At 38.6% G+C, this 27,031-nt stretch overlaps 1 long non-coding RNA gene across 1 annotated transcript; it reads right to left on the bottom strand.

Annotated features, from left to right (window-relative positions):
- Positions 1-1,572: 1,572 nt before the first annotated feature.
- Positions 1,573-26,490, bottom strand: LOC131280103 (uncharacterized). Its single transcript, XR_009187701.2, has 3 exons — positions 26,410-26,490; positions 2,334-2,473; positions 1,573-1,684 (listed from the first exon to the last, which is right to left on the bottom strand). It is a non-coding gene; the product is annotated as an uncharacterized lncRNA (long non-coding RNA).
- Positions 26,491-27,031: the final 541 nt, after the last annotated feature.

The following is a 27,031-nucleotide window of genomic DNA, read 5'->3' as shown; positions in this document are numbered from 1 at the left end:
CTTAATCCCTTTAATAATAAGGGTTCTCAGTTCTTTTGATAATATTGTATTCCCATCCTTCATAAAGAAATCTTCAAGAAAAAAAATAATGCAAATAAAAGAGAATGAGTATTTGTAGATATTTTGTTTGGCATATTTCATAAATGCTCTTGACTTCATGTGATTTAAACTCACCCTATCTGCTATCACCAAATATTTTCAGAGCACGTACTGTACTCTAGACACAATTCATTCAAATTTGCACATTCATGCACTCAACAAGTACTTACTGAGTGTAGATTCAGTGCCTTCCTTGATAAAGATAGAGAGAATAGCTTCTTGCTTTGTAGTGCTGATAAGAATGAGAATATGCCTTTTGTCAGGGCACATGATACATTCTATCATACCCAACAAACACCTATTACTTGCTCAAGTCACAGACTGATGTGGGATTCATCCTCCTACATCTTGTGGCTGTGCCATCTGGAATATGTGGCACTCATGGTTGTCTTAGCCAGAAAAGAAAGGGCATAGAGAAGATACACCCACTCATAACCACATGAACTGTGTAGCAGTTTGGTATTATTTATGAATTCCAAAAATAGATATTGGATTATGTTTATAAACTGGTCTGTTCCTCTGGGTGTATTAGAATGTATTAATTTTCAGAGGTTTCATTTTTACTCAATTAAATTATGATTAAGGCTTTGATTGGGCCACATCGGTAGGACATTCAGTCCCTGCCATCAAGGGAAAACTATTTGGCAGAGAAAAGTTTTAGAGCTGGAGTCCTGAGAAGTAAACATGCAGGAGAAGAAAACAGGAATAGACATGGTTCCATAGATACCTCAGAGGCCCCAGGAAGAGAGAGAGCCTGATAATCTATAGCCAACCTCGTGGAGAGAACAGAACAGCTGAGCCCAGAAAGAATCGAGCCCTGGGGAAAGAGACAAAACCTGAAGAAAATGGAAGCACTGAGCCTTAAGGCAAAGAGGGAGGCTGAACCCTTGCTGATGTTGGCAGTCATCTTGCTCCAACATGTGGCAACAGACTTTAGGGAGGGAAGCAACTTATGCTTTACAGCCTGGTGACTATAAGATTCTACCCCAAATAAATAGCCTTTATAAATGCCAACAGATTTCTGGTATTTTGCATCAGCACCCTTTGGCTAACTAATACAGACTGGAAACCATACTTATTAGTGCACACATGCCCTTGGCAAGAATTAGTCACAAGACCCCAATTTAACAGCAATGGACTGTCCTCTGTGTCCTGGAAAAGTGTGGTGGATACAATATATTATCTTTGTCATAGAATGATCTACACACTTACATGCGTCTTATTAGAAAATTAAAAAAAGATCATCTGACCTTGTGATTGACACTTTTCTCAGTAGTGGTATTCTGTAGCTACCACATTCACTCATTCATTCATTCACTTATTCAAAAAACATTTTTGTATGCCTATTAAGACAGCATAGTGAAGAGACTAGAGCTGTATCCTCAACCAGGTTGCAAACTCACTCAGAATGGAGATAATAGCTGTTTGGTTTTTTTTTTTAAAGATTTATTTTTCCCCTTTTCTGCCCCTGCCCTTCTGTTTTTGTTGTTTGTGTCCATTTACTGTGTGATCTTCTGTATCTATTTCTCTTTTTTGTCTTCTCATCTTTCTCCTCTAGGATTCAGAGGGATTCGATCCTGGGGACCTGTAATGTGGAGAGAGGTTCCCTGCCAATTGTGCCATTTCATTAACATGTGCCTCACTTGCCTATTCCCCCCTCTTAAAAAGTGTGTGCTTCATAAAAGCTTATTAATATGACAACTGAATTTGATTTTATAGATTAGGAGGATTAGTCCCATTACTCTTACTAAACCTTTGGGTTTATTTCCTGAAGAGTTTACTCAGTAATTACTGCTACAGTAGATACAGTAAGTCCCAGGGTAAGTATCAACTAGATTCATAACAACCCACTAGAAATGTTAGCTCTCAAACCTAGCAGAAGTTCTAGACAATAAAGAGATACAAGATGCTGGAGATTTATTTAGAAGGAGGCTGCAGTCATTTGCAAAATGGACTTGAAATCAAACATCACTTTTTATATGTTGCATATGTTATTTTAAATGTTTATGTTATAAATACATGCCTTTTGGCTTTATTCTTCTTAGTTTCATTATGCCTTAACATCCTGTAGCCCCTTCAGGCGCACTGTCATTTCAGGCCATGTGTGTGTTTCCCAGGAGTGCTCATGAAGGGTTAGAGTACGAAAGGAATTGGGACAAGTAACATGGAAACATTTCAGGGAATATTAGAGGCATATACCCCATTACCTCTCTTTCCATTTAAGTCAGCATTACCTAGGGCAGTTGAAGTGGTTTGACGGAAGGGTTTGCTGCAAATCTCCATGGAGCTATGCTGTTGCAGAGTGGATTTGCATATAGGAACACAAATTTAAAGCAGCATCTCTCTCGTAAGGCCTCTTCTTCATTATAATCAACTTAGAGAATAAAAAATAAAGAAACATACAACTCAGTGATAAAAAAGACAATCCATTTCAAAATGGGCAAAAGACTTGGATAGACATTTATCCAAAGAGGAAATACAAATTACCAAAAAGCACATGAAAAGATACTCAGTATCACAAGCTATTAGGAAAATGCAGATCAAAACTTCAATGAGATATCATTTTATGCATTACAGAATGGCCATTATTTTTTAAAAAACAGAAAACAAATGCTGGAGAGGATGTGAAAAAACAGAAACACTCATTCACTGTTGGTGGGAATGTAGAATGGTGCAGCTTCTGTGGAAGATTGTTTAGAAGCACTTCAGGAAGTTAAATATACATCTGCCCTATGATTTGGCAATTCCACTACCAGGAATACTTTAAGGAGACCTGAAAGCAGGAACATGAACAGACATTTGCACACTGATGTTCATAGAGGCATTATTTGCAATTGCTAAAAGATGGAAAGTGCCCCTCAACTGATGAATGGATAAACAAAATGTGGTTTATACATACGATGGAATGCTATTCAGCTGTGGAAAGAAATGAACTTGGGTTGCATATGACAACATGCATGAACCTTGAGGACATTATATTGAGTGAAATAAGCCAGATACAAAGGGACAAATATTGTATGGTCCCATTAATATGAACTAAAAACAGTGAGTGAACTCATGGAGATACACTCTAGAGTTTAGGTTACTAGGAGAGAGAATGTGGGTTGAGAAGGGAGAGCGGATGCTTAGTATGTGTAGAATTCTTAGTAAGATTGATTGTAAATGTGTGGAAATGGATAGAGTTGATGGTAACACATTACAGTGAGTATAATTAATACTAGTGATTTATAAATGTGATTGCAGCTAAAAGTTATTTTTGATAAAGCCTTAGAAGGAAATAATTGTAAGGTGTTTGATAGGAAAGGCCTAGAGTGTTTTGAAGAGACTGTTGCTAGGAATATGGATGCTAAAGAGACTTTTTATGAGGCCTTAAAAGTAAATGATGAAATTATTCTTGGAAAATGGAGGAAAGGCAATTAGTGTTTTAAAGTTGCAGAGAACTTAGCAAGATTGACTCCTGACATTTTATAGAAGGCAGACTTTGAAAATGGCCATTTGAAAATGGCTGACTAATACACATGGGAAAGCACAACTAATGTAATTTATGGACTATAGTTAACTATACAACTAATGTAACTTATGGACTATAGTTAATTAATATTGTAATATTTTAGTATTTAAAATATTAAAATATTGTAATATTTTTACAGCAATGGCAAAGAAGATACTGTATCAATTCTAAGGATCAATAATAGGGGATATAAGGAGAGAGGGGATTTTTCTTCTTGGAGTAATGAGAATGTTCCAAAATTGACTGAGGTGATGACAATACAATTCTATGATGAAACTGAGAGCCACTGAGTGTACACTTTGGATGGACTGTACAAAGCATAGGACAATATAACACAGTGAACAATGTGGTAGATGATGGAAAAACAGTACAAATAAAACATTCTCTCATGAACTATAACAAATATACAATACTAATACATGGTGTTAATCATAGGGTGGTTTGTGGGAAAAATACACCAAATGTAAAGTATGGGCTATAGTTAGCAGTAATATTTTGACAACGTTCTTTCATCATTTGTAACAAATGTTCCACAACAATCCAAGGTGTTGGTGGTAGGGTGATGTATGGGAATCCTTTATAGTATGCATAATTGATGATGATAATAATAATAATAGATGTCCTCATGATTGATCTATCCTGCTCTCTAAGTAGAGGTAATTTGTAGTTAGTATGCTAGTTTATCATTCAACAAATATTTGTTGTAAGTCTATAAAGTACATGGTGGAGAGATTAGTGTACCAGTTCTGAAGCTAGAGAAATTGTCTTTATATCTCAATTCTGATACGACTTAGCTATGTGACTCAGGGTAAGTTCTCTAATCTCTCTGGGTCTCAGTTTTCTTCTACATAAAACATAATAGTTCCTGCTTCATAGGCTTGTAACCAGGATTATATAATTATATATAAAACCCTTTGAAAAATGACTGGCAAGTAATAGTACTCATGAAATATTAAAGGTAGTATTATTTTTACTGTAATAGTTATATATATAGGAAAACACAATATATCTATTTTTAGCCCTGTGGAGTTTACATTCTGGTGGGGTAGGCAGCTGGTAAATAAAAAACCAAAGACATACACACAAATTTTGATGTGCTATTAGAGAGAATGTTGGCAAAAATGAGGGTTATCCTACCACTTTTGTCCTATGGCAGGCACCCATTTCATTGGGAAGGAAGAGTCATTCTGGCTAGCAAAATTTTTTTTTTTTCATATCTGTAGCCAAAGATCCAGCAGAGCACTTGGCACATAGTAATTAGTTTCTTTACTCAGTGAATAATTATGAAGCTACTACATACTGGAAATGCAGTAGAGTCGAAACAGACAAAACCCTTTGCCCTCATGGGGTTTACGCTCTAACAGGTAGGTAAGGTAAAGTAGTGTATATAGATTGTCTGGTGCTGATAAATGCCTCGATAAAATAGACAAATAACAAGGGCTAGAAAGGACTAAGGGAGAAAAGAGTTACAGTTTTAAATGGGATAGTCAAAGCCTAGCTGAGAAGCTGAGATCTGAACAAAGACCTAATGGAGATTAGAAAGTGAGCCACAAGAGAGTTGGAGAAAGGATTCTGGCAGGGGGAATAGTAGGTGCAAAAGTTCTAAGGTGGGACTGTGTCTAGGGAAAGACAAGGAGAGGCACTGGCTTCTGAGTGCCAAGAGCAGCGGGAGATGCAATCAGAGAGCAGCAGGTGCATCATGTTGTACCTGTTAGGGTGTTTTAAGAACTTTGGCTTTTTCTCTGAGTCAGAAGGGAAGCTGAGGGAGGGTTTGAAGCAAAGACTGGTATGATCAACCTAAGAATATATATATTTTTTACATTTCAAAATCTTTTTTTATTTTTATTAGAGAAGTTGTAAGCTTACAAAACAATCATGTGTAATATGCAGAATTCCCATACACCACCCTTCCACCAACACCTTGCATTGTTGTGGAACGTTGTTACAAATTATCGAGATAATTCTGCTATGGTCCAAAGCTTACATTTGGTATATTTTTTTCATAAACCACCCTAGTATTAACACCATGTATTAGTATTGTATATTTGTCATAGGTCATGAGAGATTGCTCCCATATACTATTAACTACAGTTCATCATCCACCACTTGGTTCACTGTGTTATATAGTCCCATCCCTTGCACCCTCCATCCAAAGTGTACATTCAGTGGCTCTCAGTTTCATCACAGAGTAGTGCTGTCATTACCTCAGTCACTTTTAGAACATTTTCTTTACTCCAATAGAAAAAAATCCCATATCCTCTTATTACTGACCCTTAGCATTGGTATACTACCTTCTTTGCCATTGATGCAAGAATATTACAGCATTGCTGTTAATGTGGTCCATAAGCTATATTTTTAAAGGATCACTCAGATGCTGTGTTAAGAACAGACTGAAGGGAGTAAGGGGAGAAGCAGGAAAATCAATGAGAGGCTATTACAAAGACTTCGGGGTGGCTTGGATAAGGGTAGTAGTGGGGAAGGCACAGAAGTGGTCAGATTCTGGATATATTTTGAAGGTATAGCTAACAGGATTCACTGACAGTTTGGACGTGGACCATTTGAGTGAGAACAAAAGGAATCAACAATAACTCCTGGGTATTAGGCCTTGGAAAGTGGAGCTGCCACTTAAAAGGGAGTGGAAGGAGCAGGCTTGGGGCTGGGGTGTCAGGATCTCCATTTCAGATGTGTTCCCTCCATGTCTGTCTCCTAGTGGAGGGTGCATGAGTGTGGAGTCAGAGGAGAGGTCAATGTTGGAGATAGAAATTTGACTGAATAAAACAAGTTACTTTCCATTTTATTCCTGCCTAACTGAATGACCTGGTAAACTGTAAGACTGTAAAGGGACTGAGTTTTCTTCCCCACGTCCCTTCCATCTTTCCAGGTTCCTGGGGACTGCAGTCTGCTCCATGCCAGGCATGAGGCACTGCCTGAAGGGTCTGTCTTCCACGACTCTACCCTTTCTCTTCACCTGTCTGTGTCATCCTCTGACCCACAACTTCATTGCTTAGGATCCCGCTTTCTACAGCCCAAACCAATTAATTTAATAAACTAGTTCTAGTGTCCATATTAGCTATAATGGGCTAAGACAAAATCTGCTGAATTTTAGCAAATAAAGATATATATTTTTCTATTCTAAGGGAAAAGGCATTTTTAATTCGTCCATAGGCTCACCCACCTCCCTCATATTTGTCAAGTCAGTGAATAACCCTGTTTCTCACTTCTACCAAAGATTGATCAATAGAAGCAAGTTGGAAAATTGGAAAAAATGTCTAATATGCACATCAAACTTAACATGTCATAACAGAACACCTCATCTTTCCTTTAAAATCTAAAGTGTTACGCAGCTCAGTCGATGGCAACTCTATCCTTCCAATTGCTCATACCACACATACTTTCTCACACCCACAATCTAAAACTGAGGTGGCACTACTTTAAAAATATATTCAGAATTGCACTATTTCTCACCATTTCCTCTGCTATCTCCACGATCTAAAATAATATAATCTGTCTCATGGGTTCTTGAATAAGTGTCATAGCTAGACCCCCTGCTTCTACTGTTGCTCCCACATTGTCGAGTCTTAGAAAAATATCCAGAATGATTCTTTATTCTTTAAAGCTTAGGTCAGATCATGCCCTCCTCTCCTAAGCCCTCCATGGGTCCCCCTTTCCCTCAGACTAGAAGCCAACATGACCTCTCTGATCCCTTCCTTCTTACCTTCCTCCTTGCTCACTCAGTTCGTCTTACTGGCTTTCTTGTTCCTTGAACACTTCAGACATCTAACTACTTCATGTCTTCACACCAGCAGTTCTTTAACTCCAGGAATGCTCATCCTCCAGAGAGTCCCATGGCTAACTCAGTCACCTCCTTTAAGATCTTGATGTATTGTTGTCTCAGTGATGCCTATCCTGGTACCTGATTTAAAATTTCACACACTCCTCTCTGCATTCCCATACTCCTGATCCTCCTTACCCTGACTTTTTCATTTTCTCTATAGCACTTATGAAACTCTCATGTACTGGGTACTTAACTTATTTATTATATCTACTGATTATTGTCCATCTTCTCTTGCTAGATTGTATGCTTCACAGGGAAGAGATCTTTTTTTTAACAAATCAATTTTATTGGTACATATTAATAAAGCATAAATCCATTCATAGTGTACAATCAATAGTATTTGGTGTAATCACATATTTGTGTACTCATGACTTGACTCATTCTTAGAGCACCTTCGTTATTCCAATAATAATAATAACAAAAAACAAACTCATCACCTTTCATTCTTTCTGTGCTTCCCCTGCTATACATAGCTGGTATTCTTTTTCCTTCTCCCTAGTATATTTGTATTTATATTTTGTAAAAACAGTATTACATATGCAATATAACCCATATTTGTGTTTTACATGAGGTTGTACTACCTTACACAGTCCCATGTTATAGTTTTTAGTGTTCCTTTTGGTAATATACATGACCTCAGAGTTTTCCTTCCAACAAATGCCAGATATATACAATAGCACTGCTAGTTACAAACACCATGATATACTTTAACAGTTTCTATTCATTTCCAAAGGTTTAGAAACAACATTTTTACCAGTTCTTCAGATTTACCCTCAGCTTTCCATTCTCTACCCTCCTTCTATTTTCTGGTGACCTATATTCTAATTATTAACTCTGTGGGTTTACACAAAATTTAGTTCATATTAGCACAGTCATATGGTATTTGTCCTTTTGTGTCTGGCTTGCTTCACTCAACATAATGTCCTCCAGGTTAATCCATGTTGTCATTTGCTTTATAACTTTATTTCTTCTTACCACTTCCTAATAGTCCATCATGTGTATATACTACGATTTGTTTATCCATTCATCAGTTGATAGATACCTGGGTTGTTTCCAACTTTTGAAAATCGTGAATAATGCTGCTATGAACATTGGTGTGCAGATGTCTGTTTATGTCTCTGCTCTCAGTTCTTCTTGATATATACCTAGCAATGGTATTGCCAGGTACCATGGCAAGTCTATATTCAACTTCCTTAGGAACTGCAAGTCTTCCACAGTGGCTGTACCATTCTACATTCCCACCAAAATGAATAAGCATTCCTATCTCTCCACATTCTCACCAATATTTACAGTTTTCTGATTTTTTAATAGTGGCCAGTATAATAGGTGTGAAATGATAGCTCCCTGTAGCTTTGATTTGTATTTCCCCAATGGCTAGTGATGTTGAAAAAATTTTTTTAATGTTTCTTTGCCATTTGTACTTCTTCTTTGGACAATTGTCTTTTCAAGACTTTTGCCCATTTGTAAATTGGGTAGTTTGTCTTTTTATTGTTGAGTTGTAGGATTTCTTTGTATATCATGGATATTAAACCCTTATTGAATATGTGATTGCCAAATATTTTCTCCCAGTGAGTCTGCTGCCTTTTCACCCTTTTGACAAAGTTCTTTGACAGACAACAAAAGTGTTTAATTTTGAGGAGGTTCCATTCATCTATTCATTTTTTTTTTTATTGCTTGTGTTTTGGGTGTTAAGATTTAAGAAATTACCGCCTACCGCAAGATCTTGAAGATGATTTCCCACGTTTTCTTCTAAGAGTTTTATGATTGTTGCTTTTATATTTAGGTCTTTGATCCATTTTGAGTTAACTTGTGTATAAGGTGTGAGATAGGATTCTTCTTTCTTCCTTTTGGATATGCATATCCAGTTTTCCCAGCACCATTTTTGAATACACTGTTCTGGCCCTGCTGGGAGCACCTGACTGCCTTGTCAAAAATCACTTGACTGTAGATGTGAGGGTCTATTTCCGACTTCTTGATCCATTTCCATTGGTCAATGTGTCTGTCATTATGACAGTACCATGCTGTTTTTACCACTATAGTTAAGTAAGATGCTTTAAAATCCAGTATAGAATATCCTTCCATTTATTTGTCTTCTTCAGTTTCTCTTAACAATGTTTTTTAGTTTTCTGAATACAGGTCCTTTATGTTCTTCGTTAAGTTTTTTTCTAAATATTTTATTGTTTTGATTGCTATTATAAATGGAATTTTTTTTTCTGATGTCCTGCTCAGACTGCACACCAGTAGTGTATAGAAACGCTGTCGATTTTTGCATATTGTTGTTTCCTGTCACTTTGCTGAACTCGTCTATTAGTTCTTGTAGCTTTGTGGTGGTTTTTCAGGAGATTCTAGGTATGGGATCATATCATCTGCCAGTAGTGAAAGTTTAATTCTTCCTTGCCTATCTGAGTACCTTTTATTTCTTTATCTAGCCTAATTGCTCTAACTAGAACCTCTAGCACAATACTGAATAACAATGTTGACAGTGGGCATCCTTGTCTTGTTCCTGATCTCAGTGGGAAAGCTTTCAGTCAGTCCTTCACCATTGAGTAAAATGCTACCTGTAGGTTTTTCATATATGCATGTTACCATATTGAGGAAGCTTCCTTCTATTTCTATCTTTTGGAGTGTTTTCTATCAAGAAAGGGTGCTGTATTTTGTCAAGTGCCTTTTCTGCATCAATCCAGAAGATCATGTGATTTTTTTTCTTCAATTTATCAATGTAGTTTATTGCATTAATTTATCAAGATGATATAATGATTATAAACATATATGCATCTAAAAACAGAGCCCCAAAATACATAAAGCAAACACTGACAGGTTTGAAGGGAGACATAGGCAATTCTGGATTAATAGTAGACTTCAATATACCCTGTCAATAGAGGTATTGACAGAAGATCATTAGGAAATAGAGGACTTGAAAAATGCTAGACCTAACAGACATATCTAGAACTCTTCACAACAGCAGATACACATTTTTCTCAAGTGCACACGGATAATTCTCTGGGATAAACTATAAATTTGGTAACAAAACAAGCCTCGATAGATTTAAAATTTGTGAAATCATATGAAATATCTTTTCTGACCTCAGTGGAATGAAGTTAGAAATCAATAACAATCAATTCCAAATATGTAGAAATTAAATAATACACTCTTTAAAAAAACAACCAATGGGTCAAAGAAGAAACCACAAGGGAAATTAGGAAATATCTTGAGACAAGTGAAAATGCAAATACAACATGCAGCAAAAGCAGTGCTCAGAGGAAATTCATAGCTATAAATGCTTACATTAAACAAGGGGAAAGACCTCTATTAAGTAACCTAACCTCAGACCTGAAGGAACTAGAAAAGGAAAAGCAAACTAAACCCCAAAAGCAGAAAGAAGTAAATAAAAACGATTAGAGCAGAGATCAATAAAATAAAGAGTTGAAAAATAGAGAGACTCAGTGAAACCAAAAGTTGGTTATACGAAGACATGAATAAAGTCAACAAGCAATTAAATAGACTGACACCGGAAAAAAAAAGAGAAAGTTCTCAAGTAACAAAAATTTAGAAGGGGAGGGAGACATTACTACCAACCTTACAAAAGTAAAAATGATTATAAGGGGATACTATGAACAATTTACACCAAAAAATTACGTAACTTATATGAAATGGACAAATTCCTTGTAACACACAAATTACCTAATTGGCTCAAGAAGAAAGAGAAGATTTCAATACATCAAAAATAAGATATTGAATTAATAATCAAAAGCCACCCACCAAAGAAAAATCTAGGACCATATGGCTTCAATAGTGAATTTTACCAGTCAAAGAATAATTGACACCAATTCTTCTTAAACTCTCCAAAAAAACAAGGAGAGAACAATTCCTAACTCATCCTATCAGTCAGTATCACCCGAACATAAAAGTCACAAAGAAATAACAGAAGAAAAGATAATTACAGACAAATATTCCTTATGAACATGGATGTGAAAATCCTCCAAAAACAACTAGGAAATAAAATCCAAAAGCACATTAAAAGAATGATACACCATGCCTGTTGAAGACTGAATCATGTCCCCCACAAAAGACATGTTCAAGTCCCAATCCCTGGTCCTGTGGATGTGAATCCATTTGTAAATAAGACCTTTGACTATGTTACTAGTTAAACTGTACCAAAACTAAGTGAGGGTGGGTCTTAATATAATAAAGCTGAGGTCCTTATAAGCCAAAGAAATTTGACAGGGGAAGAGAAGGCACAGGAAGAGCAGAAAGCTAGAAGTCAATGGAACCCAGAAGATAAAGAAGAAAATGTTGCATGTCTATTACTATGTAATGGAAAAGCCAGTGATCTCCCAAGATTGCCAGTCAGTGAGAATATACAAACTCTGTGGGGAAACAAGCCTTCTAGCTTCTGAAACCGTGAGTGAATAAATTCCTATTACGTCAACCCATTATGTGGTATTTATTTTAGCAGCTGGGTAAATAAAACAATGGTTAAGTGGTATTTATCCTAGGTAGGCAAGAGTGGCTCAATATTAGAAAATCAGTCATGTCATGCACCACATTAATAGAATGAAGAGAAAAACACAATGATCATCTAAATAGACACAGTATAGGCATTTGACAAAATCCAGTACCTTTTCTTGATGAAAGCATTCAGAAAACTACCAGTAGAAAGGAACTTCCTGCACATAATAAAGGGCATATATGACAAATCCACGCCTAACATACTCAATGGTGAAAGAATGAGCATGTCCTCCCTAAGTTCAGGGACAAGCCTGGATGCCTGCTTTCATTGTTATTGAACTTTACATTGGAAGTATTAACCAGACCAGTTAGGCAAGAAAAAGAAGTAAAAGGCATCCAAATTGGAAAGGAAGAGGTAAAACTATCCCTATTCATAGAGGCCATGATCCTATATATATAGAAAATCCCAAGGAATCTTCTAGAAAGCTATTAGACCCAACAAATGAAGATAAAAACACAAAACTCAGTATTGTTTCTATACATCAGTAATGAATAATCTGACAAAGAAATCAATTCCATTTAAAAGAGCAACAAAAAAAATAATGTCTAGGAATAAATTTAACCAAAGATGTAAAGGACTTGTACATGGAAAACTATAAATCATAAGTGGAAGAAATTAAGGAAAACCTAAATAAATGGAAAGATATACCATGCCTATGGATTGGAAGGCTTAATATCATTAAGATATCAATACTACCTGTAATAGGCAGCCAAAGGGGTGCTGATGCAAAGTACCAGAAATCTGTTGACTTTTATAAAGGGTATTTATTTGGGGTAGAAGCTTACAATTACAAGGCCCTAAAGAGTCCAACTCAAGGTACCATAAGAGGTACTTCCTCACCCAAAGTTTCCACATGTGGAAGCAAGATGGCAGGTGATATCTGCTAGGGTTCAGCCTTCCTCTTCCTCTTAAGGCTCCATTGTCCCAGCTTCTTCTGATCTCAGCTGTAGCCTGACATAAGACTGGTCTCTCAGGGCTTCTCCACTGCTCTGATCTCTTCAGCTGCATAGTATCAGACTGATCTCTCTTCCTGGATTTCCAGCATCAAAACTAAACTCTCTCCTCTGCTGTGTCTCTTTGTATCTTCTCTGTGTGTCTACTTCTGTGTGAGAGTCTGTTTTATCAGCCCACCAAGGAGGTGGGGGTGCAAGCCTGTATGCCCTAATGACTTGACTAAATCAAAGCCCTAATCTTAACATAATTTAATCAAAGACATCTCAGCTGAATCGAATACAATCAAAGGAGTATCACATCCAGAGGAACAGACCAGTTTACAAACATAAGATCTCTTTTTGGAACTCATCAATAATATCAAACTGCCACACTACCCGAAATGATTTACAGTTTCAATTCAATCTTAATCAAAATTCCAACAACCTTTACAGAATTGGAAAAGCTAATCATCAAATTGATATGGAAGGGCGAGGGACCAAAACCATCTGAAAAAGAAGAACAATGTTGGAAGACTCACATTTCCTGATTTTAAAACTTATTATAAAGCTACAGTAAATAACACAGTGTGATACTGGCACAAAGACAGATATAAGACCAATGGAAAGGAATTGAAAGTACAAAAATAAACTCATGCATCTATAAACAATTAGTTTTGATAAAGGTGACATGTCCACTTAATGGGGAAAGAATAGTCCCTTCAACAAATGGTGCTGGGAATACTGAATATCTACATGTAGAAGAATGAAAGTGAATCCCCATCTCACACCACATAGAAAACTAACTGAAAATGAATCAATGACTTAAATATAAGAGCTAAAACTATAAGAGTCTTAGAAGAAAAAATAGGGAAATAGCTTCAGAACCTTTCATTAGGCAATGGATTCTTAGACTTTACAACAAAAGCATAAGCAAAAAAAAGAAGAAGAAAAAAAAGGGGGACTTCAAAATTTTAAAAATCTTTTGTGCATCAAAGGACATTATCAGGAAAGGAAAAGACAGCCTACAGAATGGATGAAAATATTTGGAAACCATATATCTGATAAGTCATTAGTATTCAGAATACATAAAGAACTCCTATAATCCAACAACAAAAAACCCAATTAAAAGAAAGCCATGCAGATGGCTCTGGAATTCAGTGCCATGTCAGTTGGTCCTACTTGGGAATTTATGGTCCTGAGTGTGATGGAGTTGGACTCAGATGTGACCTTTCTACACATGCCTCTTCTGTCACTTTTACTGAACCTATGGTTGGCTTTAGGGTTGGTGTATACTCAAGAGGCTTGAATCTCTGGACTGACCATGTGCCAGCTGGGCCCTGAGCCTCAGCAGAATTGCAACTCCTACCCTCTGGTTCGTTGGGCTTACCCAGGTCAGCTAACAGGGAGGTAAAGATGGTCAACTACCACACCAGGGAACTGAGAGTGCCTACAACTGCAAGCAGGAGAATTGCATTCATCATACATGTGGCATCAAAGCCCCCTCTTGACATAGAGGTGGAGTGGACATCACCGTCCCAGGGTCCACAGAATAGAGGAATAGAGTGTGGATTAGAGTAGACTTACTGATATTCTACTATGGAACTATTGTGACTAGTAATGGAAGAAATTGTAGCATAGATGTGGAGAAAGTGGTGATGGTAGTTGCTGAGGGCAGGGAGAGGGAAGAAAAGATGAGATGTGGGGGCATTTTCGGGACTTGGAGTTGTCCTAAATGATATTGCAGGGACAGAGGCTGGACATTTTATATCTCTCGTAACCCACTGAATGTACTGGGGGAGAGTGTAAACTACAATGTAAACTATTATCCATGTGGTGCAGCAGTGCTCCAGAATGTATTCACCAAATGCAATGAATGTGCCAGAATGATGAAAGAGGTTGTTGATGTGGGAGGAGTGGGGTGACGGGTGAGGGGGGGTATAGGGGAACCTCTTACATATTTTTTGAATGTAACATTAAAAAAAAAAGAGAGAGATCGTAGGACCAAAAAAGAAAGAAAGCCATTAAAGAAAGGAATGAATTCCTGATAGTTGCAACAGCATGGATGAACTTCGAAGACGTCATGTTGAGTAAAATAAGTCAGACACAAAAGAACAGATATTGTATGATTTCACTTATATGAAATAACTAGAATATGTAAATTCAGAGACAAAAAAGCAGAATGAAGTTTACTGTGGTAAAGAAGGAGGAGAAGAGGGAGTTAATGTACAATGGATGCAGGGTGCCTGTTTCGGTGATAAGAAAGTTTTGATAATGGTGATGATAGCACAGCATTGTGAATGTGATTAATTCTACCAAATTCTAGTTTGTGAGTAGTGAGATGGGAAATTTTATGTTGTATATTTGTTACTATAGTTAAACAAAAAAAGAATGAAAGGCTAAAGAGACAAGGTCAATTAAATGCAATACAAAATCCATACTAAGTGCATGGAAGAGGAAGTGCTCCAAAAGACATTACTGGGTCAATTGAAAAATATTATAATGTAGACTCTAAGTTAAATTATTATTATTATTATATATTTTTTTAGGAGGTACCAGGGATTGAAACTGGGACCTCATACTTGGAAAGCAGGCACTCAGCCACTGACCTTTACCTGCTCCCCTCTAAGTTAAAGTTTGAACTTGATAATTGCATTTAATGTGGTTACACAAAGTGATTATCTTTTTTCATAGGAAATATATGTGAAATTATTAAGTGTAATCTACTCTCAAAAATTTAGAAATTAGGTAAACAGGTAGATAAGATAGATGAGGTAGAGAGTGAGAGAGAGAGAGGATTGAGAGACTGAGAATGGTATAACAAATACGGCCAAATGTTAAAAGTTTGTAAATCTGAGTATCTGGGTAGGGTGTATATTGGAGTTCTCTGTATTATTTTTGTATTATTTTTTGCAACTTTCCTGTAAGTTTGAAATAATTTCAAAATAAAAAGTGTTTTTTTTAAAGAACATAGTATTTGTATTTTAATACAATAAGATTCCAGGATTCAAACAACAAGTTCAGATACCAGAGTTTGCATTACTCAGTTATCTACTACACTTCAAAGAGCTATAGTGGAAGTGAAATTTGGCCGTTTATTTCTTGAATCAAATACTAATGCATTTCATATTTGTACACAGGTTTGCTTCTGTAAAGAAAGATACAATTTCTTCAGCACATGTGCCAATTTCTGAGTTTTCCACTTGCAGAACTCTTACCAGTTTCTTCTGCAAAATGTGATTCAAAGTTATCCAGAGGGTCTTCATTCAGTCTCTTTCACCTCTGCCATTTACTAGACATGCTCTGCCAATTCTTTACTCTCTTTTCTCAGGCAGGCAATTTCATTGTACTTTTGCTAAATTTCCCCATTCTGACAAACTGCTGACTAAAAGGCATTCCTCTTTCACTTGTCCTAAAGGAAAATCTGCCAGTAGTCCAGCCTCTCCAGTGTAAACAGAACTCCCAACCAGCCCCCTCAGTTTCTATAAACAGCAATGAAGGACCACCAGACATATGACAAAAATCAGCAGAATGAAAGAGAAAGGAAAAATGAGCAGAGAAGTTCCTCAAGAAAGCTGAAGTACTCTTAGTTTCCAGGCTGGTGTGACAAATACAACACAATGGATTGGTTTAAACAACAGGGATTTATTGTCTCGTGGTTGTGGAAGCTAGATGACTTGCTTATCCTGGTAGTGTCCTTGTGCTGACTTGCTGCAATCCTTGGGCAGGGGGGATGAAGATTAATATTACAGCATATCTAAATTGGGGTAGATAATCCAATCTACCACATATCTCAATGGACAGGAGAGAAGCTTAGACTCCTCACCACCTTATAATGTGCTCAGAGAAGTTTGAAATTATATTACATCCATAAAAGAAAAACAGCATGCTATGAAAATGAAATAATAAGAAAAAAATCTCATGAAAATTAAAAATATTTTTGGCCAAAATAAAAAACAACATTCAATAAAATGATTGGAATATAAAGCCATAGAAACGTTATGAAGAAGAAAAACAAAGGAAAAGAAAATATGTGAGATACTATAAGAGACATAAAGGATCTATCTAAGAGGTATATTTGGCCTATAGATATTCCAGAAAGACAGAACAGAGAAAATGGAGGTGAAGAAAGTATCAAATAATAAAATCAAATTTCCCTAATATGAAGAGATACTCCAATCTTTAATAACTGAAGAGCCAATAAAGTATTAAGTAGGCTGAATGAAAAAAACCTCATGCCTAAATATATCTATGGCATTTTTAATTTGATGAATCCCCAAAAGAGAAAAATTATGTTTTTGAACTAATCCATTCCTGTGGGTATGAGACCCTTTTGACTGGAGTACGTTAGTGAGGTGTGACTCAGGTTGAGTCTCTGCTCTCTTGCTGGGTCTGATGTAAGTGGAGAAGCAGAGAGAGAGACACACACAGGAGAAAGGAAGCTGTCATTTTTTATCCTGCCATGTGAGAGAAAGGAGAAAGTAGAGAGAAAAAGGACTCCTGGTTTGCCTATAACTGCAGAAAGGCAGAAAAGCCTCAAGGCCTGGAAAGAGACAAGTCCTGTGCCTGGTTGCCCTGCTCAGCCCACAGCTGAGCTCCAGGAGACACTGGATTCTGGGGGGGAAGGCAGGGACCTTGGCAGAGATGGACCATCATCTTGTTTATCACATGGCCCAACACCTGGATCACAAGTAGCTGATTTGGTGAGAAAGAATCTCTGTTGGTGCTTTGATTTGGACATTTCATGGCCTCAGAACTGTAGGCTTTTATCCTGAAAATTTTCCTGTTATAAAAGCCAACACATTTCTGGTATTTGCTTGGCAGCACTTTGGCAAACTAAGACAACATCCTAGCAAACTTTCAGAACCCAAAGTACAACTAAAAGATTATGAGTTTCCAAAGAAAGGGGAGAAAATAACCAAGATAATTTAAAAGAAATAAGAATCAGATTAATATTATGCTTCCCATCAATAATGTTGAATTTCTGAAAACCAAAAAATATATGCCTCTAAAATTCCAAAGAAAGAAGATTTAAACCCAGTTTAATATACAAATACAAATTAGAGTCATGTGTGAGACCCAAATTACATGTTCAGATATGCAGAGACTCAATGCTAAGCTTCCACACATCATTTCTAAGGAATTACTTGAGGATGTACTTTAGCAAAATGGGGGTAAAGTCTAAAAGAAAGCTCAGAAAACATAATCATTTCAAATTAGAACAGGGAGTCAGTGAACTTCAATAAGAATGGCTGCAAAAAGAAAGATGGAAAAGCTTCAAGCAAGGTGTAAGATATTTTGGCAGATATGAAAGATATTCATTCTCTAAGATTTGGTCCAGGTGTTATCTTGTCTAAGTCTCATCCTCTGATCTTCTTTCCCATTCCCTTATCACCTCTTTGAGAAGAGTCTACTCCTTTCTTCTATGCTGTAATTTGTGTGTATCTTCTATGATAACACATAACATGCGGAATAGCCATAATTTATTTTCTTGCTTCCCCCATTACTTAATGATATGAACTTGTACATATTTATATTAATTCTTTATATTGGTAACTTGATGGACCTTGAACACTAGCATTATAAGTGCTTCTGTTTATAATAGTTAATATTATATACTTAACATTTCAAAACAAATTCAATTTCAATTTTAAAAATTATCTTATTTAAAACATTGATGTTTACTAATTATATTTATGATGTTGAGTAAAATAATAAAATTTTTGAATGTTTCTATTTTATATTTACTTTAATATACATTTACATTTACATGCATTTACCTTTAATTTTTGTCCTTTAGCTCATTACCTTAAATAGAACACAAACTATCTAAAAATCTTTATTACAACAATATAATCTGTGATTTTACTAAAATGATGGCAAGAAAAATAAATTTAAAGGAATAAATACACAATCATTTATGAATTGTGTATGTCTTTACTATTCAAAGAACACCAGCCCATTCACAGATACCTAGACATGTGCAAATATAATTAAATTCAGTCATTTTTAAAAATTTTGCTGTCTTCCAGTCACATAGAAACCATGACTTTAAACATATTTTTCACTTTTGTTGTTATTTTCAAGGTAGGAGGAAAGAGCATATTTTATTTGTGATAGCTTGACATATAACTAAAATATTTAAGTGCAATTATATGGGATTCCATTCGTATTCTTGCCCTACCCTCAAGTGATAGGGGTGAGCATTCAAAGATGTCCAAGACAAAGGCCCTAGGAGTTAAATAAATCAATTCATAGAGTCCAGTGGAAAAGGCTTTGATACAGGAATGTGCAAAGTGTTGTTAGAGCAGAAGAGAGGACAAAGACTATGTCCTATTCATTTTGAATCTCTAATACAAACTCTGGGTCATTGTTTAGGGAATGAATGAATTAATATATGTAGGCATGCTTATAAACATATGAGGTACTTATAAACATATATACACTAAATAAAAGAACAATAAATATTACAAACATTGCAAAAAAGTCACAAAAGAGCATAGCAATCTCAGGTTCTTGAGAGAACATTCATGAGTTCTGAGTTTCCATGCCTTGCTTATTGAAAACTCGATTGGCCTTCATGATCATATTAAGTTAACATCGGGAGGAATTAGAATGATGAAGGGTATGCTATCCAAAACATTCTGTATTCCTGTGAAGCTACTCTTAAGTAAGTTTTATATGTTAAGCTTGAATATAATTTTTCACTACGAAGTCTTTTCAGCAAATTCACTCTACAATAAAAATATGAAGTTGAAACTCTACTGCTAATTTTGTCTGAGGAAGCAATAATGGTTTTCCAGGTTTTTAAAAGTGCATTACAACAATCCCTCAAGGGCAACGGCAAAGACCAAAAAAGAAGTACGGTCCAACAATGAGCCCTTGATACTAATGACTATGCTTATAAGCCTCTGCACCTGAAATAAGAACATGGCCTAGAGCTGCAGGGTGCCTAAGAGTTCCCTCCTGAGAGCCTCTGTGTTGCTCAAATGTGGCCAGTCTCGAAGCCAAACTCAGCATGTAAATGCATTGCCTTCTCCCCAGTGTGGGACATGACTCCCAGGGATGAGCCTCCCTGGCACCGAGGGCTTACTACCAAATACCAGCTGATGATGTAACTAGAAAATGACCTCGAATAAAAGGGTCAATTTGGACCAGCAGAATTTCTCAATCTACATATAATACCAGGAGTTAAAAATGCTTTTTGACCTGAATCAAGGGGGAAATGAAAAGGACAAATGAGTTTATATGGCTATGAGTCTCCAAAAAGAGCCGGGAGGTTATCAGAGGGGTTGCCCTTATGCACATCTCAGCAGAGTCCCAGAAACAGATAAAGTAGATACAACCCCAGGTATTGGTTCTTCTGAGGGCTGCAGAGACCCACAGGTTCTATGGTCATGGCAGATGGAGTTCAGTGCCATGTCAGTTGACCCTACTTTGGAGTTTGTATCTCTGTGTGATGGAGCTGGATTCAGATGTGATCTTTGTCCACAAGCCTCTCCTGTTACTTTTACCAGAACTGTAGTTGGTGCTGAGGTTTAATGTATATTGAGGGGACTGAATCTCTGGTCTGACCATGTGATAGCCAGGCCCTGGGCCTCAATAGACTTGCAGCTCCTACACTCTGGTTTATTGGACTTACCCCACTCAGCTAACATGGAGGTGAAGAAGGTCAACCACCACAGCAGGGAGCCAAGAGTGCCTACAACTGAAAGCAGGAGAATTGCATCCAGCATCCATGTGGAATCTAAGCCCCCTCTTGACATAGATGTGGAGCAGACACGGCCATTCTAGGGTCCACAGGATGGAGGAATAGAATATGGATTAGAGTGGACTTACTGATATTCTTTTCATGAACTATTGTGATTAGTAATCGAAGAAAATGTGGCATTGGTGTGGAGAAAGTGGCTGCTGCGGGTAGGGAGTGGAAGGAAGAGATGTGATGTGGGGGCATTTTTGGGGGTTGGAGTTGTCCTGGGTGGTGCTGCAGGGACAGTACCAGACATTTTATGTCCTCCCATGGCCCACTGGGTGGACTGTGGGAGAGTGTGGGCTGTGGTGTGGACCATTGACCATGAGGTGCAGTGGTGCTCAGAGATGTATTCACCAAATGCAATGAATGTCTCATGATGATGGAGGAGGTTGTTATGGGGGGAGGAGTGGGGTGAGTGGGTTGGGAGGTATATGGGGGCCTCATATTTTTTGAATGTAACATTAAAAAAATAAAGACAAAAAACAAACAAAGTGCATTGATTTTTTAGTGCAATTTCTTGTTTCTTTGTGAATTGGACTGGCTTATAATTCCTTTTCCCTCTACAGGAGAGAATGACACTTTCTATATTGGGTTGGCAGGAGATAGATACAAAATGGGTATGTGAGCGAATGATCCCCACAAAATGCAAAGAAGTAATGTTGACTGAAATGTATTTTATGCCATCTATGTGGATTTACATATTGATATGTAATCTTCCAATGATTGCCGTATCTAGGTTAGATTCCTTGAGCAGAAGTTTGATATGGAGGACATGTGTGTGCATGTGCATGCATGCCTTGGTTTCTGTGTGTCTCATCGGTAAACTTCCATCCTGGCTGCATTTTAAAATCACCCAGTGAGCATTTAACAATTAACAATGTCAGCCCCACATCTCCAAAGATTAGGAGACCTGAAACTGCTGCATTAGGTACACAGGAATTATCAGTTTTGACTACTTAGCATGCATGAGGCATTAAATAGAATGAGCGCTAAGGCAATTGATAGCCCTGTCAGACTGTATCCAGGCCTGCCTTAGGAGGAGCACAGAGCAGATGGAAGCTCCAAAGAAGGGGATGTTCTTTGCAGGCAGCATGCTAAGAGAGTAGATCTCTTAGTTCAGACTCTACCCAGCCAGATAGCAGAAAATTAGAAGCAAGGTCCAGACCTGCCTGTCCTCAAGGTATAATTTGTACATCTCTGGGATTCTTCCAACCAGAAATGCTGCGTTCTTTATCTTTGTATCACTAGCAGTTGACACGATGCAAAAAGCAGGTGCTCAATAAACAAATGAGAGGATATATTCATGAGTGAATAAAAATTGATGGTACAGGATGTTATTAAGTGATTGTTACTGTCATGATTTCAGTGTAAGGTGTAAAGGTAGAGGAGGGACCATAGGTAGAAATTGTCCACATTTGCCAAAGCAAACTGTAGATACTTAGGCAGTCTTGAAAGAGTTTGAAACTCTTATCCAAACTCTCTAAGAGTATTAAAGAGTTGAGGTTGACCAGGTCAGGAGAGAGGATTTTCTTGGAGAAAAGTGCTGGTGTGATAATAATCCTCTGCCCACTACAGAGAAGAATCTTTCTCTCTCAACTTCAAGCCTAAGATAGATATTTCAATGAGATGCTCAGAGAACCTGAGATGCTCCTGGAACCTAGGAGACCAATATAATTGACACTTGAGAACTCTCAAAGAGGAGGGGCAGTGGCTAGAAGCTACTCCACCTTCAGGGTGAGGATGGGTGGCCTAGTTGGAAAGAGTCTGCACTCCCAGAGTTTGTCAGGGCAAAGGATGAGCAAACATGTCCTGGGAACTAGCTATGGACCATTTGGGGAGGTGCCTTAAGAGGACTGTGCCCAAGAAGGCTTCCTACCAAGGTTACCTCTGCAGAAGGAAGCAGGGGTAATACCATCAGATGCAGAAGTTGGGGGTAGCCAGTTTGGAGAGGGACCAGTTCTCCCACATTTAGGAAACGTTACATGAGAAATCACCAGCTCTGGTGTGTCTTCAAAGAAACTACAACTGCATCACAAGAGAAGGGTGAGTTTTGAAAAATCTGCTGTGCCCACGAAGAGTCAGGTTCAACACCTACCAAACCTGGAAAGTGCAACGCAAATCATGATAGCCCCAATAAAGAAGACTTTCCCTGCCTCCACCTTCACTGAAAACCTCGGCTCTACCCGGAAAGTAAGAAACTGCAGCAATAGGCCATAGGAGTATAATCTCAACGTGAAAATAGAAAGCTCATCACAATTGCCTTTCCTACGCAGGTCCAAAATATGGGAGAGAAGGAGCTTGAACTTAAAGTTTAGAGTTTTAATTATTACATGGGAGTAGATATTTAATTGTGCAATGAAACTTGTGTGTGTGTGTGTGTGACCAAGAGTAACTATTATCTATGGGCAAGTGAAAAAGATTCTGGGTTTACCAGAGATTATATCTAGGAAGAGACGGACCTAGTCAACCAACTGGGTTTGATCAGGAGAATAGAGTTGCTTTATGATTATAAGCTACCTAATCATTCTTGATCAGTGGAATGGTTACACTGGTTAAGGTCAGAATTCAAAAAGAAGCCATTAGTGGTTTACAATTTTACACTTTCTGAATTTTAAGATCATTCTCTAGATATTCTCAGTGCTTCTCAACCATTTCTCCAAGTATCTATGAGTTATTGACAAATTCTCCTGCTTAAACATTGACACTTTTCAATTAATGGTGAAAACTGAAAAGGAAGACAATGTCATATTTGAGAATGCTGATTCTGGACTCAAAGAGTCCAAGGTGTGAAATAATGCTTTGCTACTTATATGTGACCAATCACTTATTTTACCATAAGTGATTGATTGTATGGTGCCTTAATCTGGTAGGGGTGAGGGAAAGTGAGACTGGGAAAAGAAGGCAGCCAAAAAAGAGTGTGTTATTAAGGCAGCTACCACTGTAGACAACTAGGAAAGAATATAAAAAAACACACACCTCTCCCTTGAGGGGTGAGGGAGCTGGGGCTTTATGTAGCAACAGTTGTCATTCATTTACTGAATGCTGCTCATGGGGATATTAATTCCCCTGCCTTTAAGGCATGAGAACAGCTTGCTCAATATTTCGGAGAAAGTCTGCAGGCACAGAGATGCACATCCTGAAGCATGGAAGTTGGCTGGATCACATGAAAACAGTAAGGTCTAAGGAGTATGGGCAGCACCCTGAGAGCATGGTATAGTATGTCCCTTACATCCGTCAGTTCCCTTGTTCCCGATCCTAAGTTCACTCCATTCAGTCATTGCTTCTTCAATGTGGTAACTGGTCACAAATTCTAAAAAGAAAGACCTATTACAATAGGAATATTAATGGGACAAGCCACAGTGCATGCTGCTGCAGATAGTCCTGAGGCTGCAAATGAAATTCATCTTCCTTCCCTGCCATCCATTCTAGATATCCTCATCCTTAATTAGCACTTCTGCTGGTCTTGGTTGCTTTCTTGGTGGGAGTTACTCATACCTTTAACCATGAGAGGTCTGAGTTCCTGTGCCCTAGTCAGATCATGATTGCTTGAAACTGCTCATTTATGCATGTGGAAACTCCAAAAGGTGCCCCCAATGAATCTTCTGTAACTTTAGGTTAGTGAAATCCATTCAGTGTTCCTTAAGAGAAGTCCCACAGCGTCTAAAGTTGCAGATATGGGAAGCACAGGATTCCCAAGTTGGCTACCTCTTTCTTCCCAGACCCATGTGTTCTCCTTATTAGGGATACTGTACCATAAAGTGGTTGTTATCTTGAGAGCTTCTGCATAATGTGATATAAGGTGGGACTAATAGATACTGTGATCATAACTCCATTGTTCCACCTTCTTCACCCTAAAGTGGGTCCCTTGTTCGAGGCATTGCTATGTGATAAAGCAGACACTGTGAGATCTGACTGACTAGGATCTGTGGGAAAGGAAGGTAAACACTTATCCAGAAAAGGTATCAGTCCCAGTATGATGGTTTGGAGCTATGCTCCCCAGAAAAATATGTTGTTAAACTTAATTCTTTCTTGCTAAGGTATGGCCCAACTAAATCAGGATAGGTTTTAATCGTATCACTGAAGTCCTTACAGGGAAGGGAACAGAGAGAGAAAGCAACAGGGAGCAATCAAAAGTTGGAGGGCAACAGAACCTTGAAGAGAAAGAAGCCAGGAGAAGGCACTATGTGCATTGCCATGTGACAAAAAAACAAGAACTGAGGATCGCTGGCAGCCAGCCCCAGAATGCAATAGTCTTCTGGAAATAAGCATCACCTTAATGAAGATTTGTTTGTTTGTTTTTTTTACTTCTCTTAGCCTCAAAACCATGAGCCATAAATTTCCATTATTTAGACCCAAACTATTGCATGGGATCTGTTTTAGCAGTCGGGAAACTAAAGGACCCAATACAGATAAATTGCTGCCCCCTGCCACTATGTCCCCTCAAGACATGGTACCATATCAGGACTCCACATCAGTCACTGCTGTTGATAGGTCAGATATTCAGCAATAGCTAGATCAACTTTGGTGGCAGGGAACCTGTGCTATTGGGCCTGTGTATAGCCTCCCTCCCTGCTACCATGGCTTCTAATTTCAAGGACCTATTGTGCAAGCATGGGAGTGACTAGAGTAACTGGTTTATTTATACTAGATGCATCTTCCTCTTCACCTGGTTGATCAGTACCTGTTCTGTGGTGGATGGTCTCTGGTTGGAAATGATGTGAGAGCTGATGTGAGACTTGTTCAGTTTATGCTCATTTCTATAGACCTATCTATGTGCATTTTCTTCAAACATACAGCCAAGTCATTTACTACTCCCCTGGAGTCTATATATATTCCTACTTCAGGCCATTTTCTCAATTTACATGAAATTGAAAGCCAGCTATATTGCTATAAGAGAATTCAGAATGTCACCCCTGAATAGGGTTGTTGCGGTCACCCCTCGGGCTGAAGTGTGGTTTGCTGGCCTGGTGGGGGAGCGGCCGCGGTAGGCCTAATTCTGCTGCCCCCATAATAGTGTGGTTGGTCGGGCCCACCGCCACCCCTGAAGGAAGCTCGGCATGGGCGCAGAGTGCCCTCGGGTCTCCCCTTCTCGGCAGCCATGCTTCTGTGGCCACCCCTCCTCCCAGATAGCGCCACACGATGCCTTCTTCTTCTTTCTCCCTGCACAGGCACAGGGCGGAAAATTCCAGTCTGCCCTTTTCCCTCCCCCCGACAGCAGCAACAACCAGGCGTGGGCGGGAAACTCAAGTCTGCCCTCTACCCCAGCAACAGCAGCCACCAATCACTAAGCCCTGCCACTTCCCCCAGCAACAGCAACAGCCAATCCCTAATCACCACCCCTCCCCCGTCCAGTACCTCCCACTGACATTTCTCCGGCAACCAATCAGAACAGAGCGTGGCTTCGACCAATCAGCCTTCCCCAGCCCCTATAAAACTGTTGCCTCTCCCTCAATAAAGTGGACTTGCGTGTTTACCTCGTCTCCGCGGTAGTTCTTCTGCCGTGCGCCCTCCAGTCCTGAGAGCCCCCGACAAGGGCCAGGCCTCCCTTGTCCCCAGTTCGTCGCCTGCTTCTCCGGGCAACCCCCTCATCGCCGGCTTCGCCGGGTGACCCCATCAGCCGAACCGCGCAAACCCTGTGAGACCGACCCCTCGTCTGCTGCCGGACCGACCCCTCGTCCCAAGTGGGACCAACCCCTCGTCCCAAGCGGGACCGACCCCTCGTCCCAAGCTGGACCGACCCCTCGTCCGCAGCCAGACCCCACCTCTACCGACCGAGCAAGCCGCCGCAGGTTGTAATGTGGCAGCAGTTCATTTTGCCTCTCATCAACATATGGAACTGGTCTTACATTTTTCGTCTTCCATCATCTGGTGATAGAAAACACCACATGAGATCATCAGTATGAGTTAAGGAAAAGGCATTAGTATAACAAAACTAGGTAGCATGGGTGTCTGTTACTTACTTGGACCTACTTGGGTCAATACTGAATGTTTCATTTCATTATATGACAGATTACTATTGTGCTTACTTGACCTATGACTCAGTGGGACAGACAGCTCATAATAAGAATCTCTGACCACATAATCACTTAATGCTCCATAATCTTGCAGTCAGTTACTACAAGGGCCCTGTTGCATGCCAGGAATTTCTTTTAGAATGATGAATATGTCTCTGATGCTGATGGCATGATCTTGCTCCAGAACCTTCAGAATCTATACTACAAATATCTTATTGGTTCTTTCATGAGATTCCGTACAGTATCCTAAGCATACCTGTAGCATGGGTATACTGGGTTGCATGGGATGTGCTGTGTCATATGGCTACAGGGGAAATTTGAACCTATTTCAGAGCCTTCTCTTTCTTTGGTACTAGCTCAACACTGGTAGTCTTCCAAAT

The sequence above is a fragment of the Dasypus novemcinctus genome, chromosome 2, assembly GCF_030445035.2.
Source record: "Dasypus novemcinctus isolate mDasNov1 chromosome 2, mDasNov1.1.hap2, whole genome shotgun sequence".
Taxonomy (NCBI): Eukaryota; Metazoa; Chordata; class Mammalia; order Cingulata; family Dasypodidae; genus Dasypus; species Dasypus novemcinctus.
This window is presented reverse-complemented; position numbering and strand designations above follow the sequence as displayed.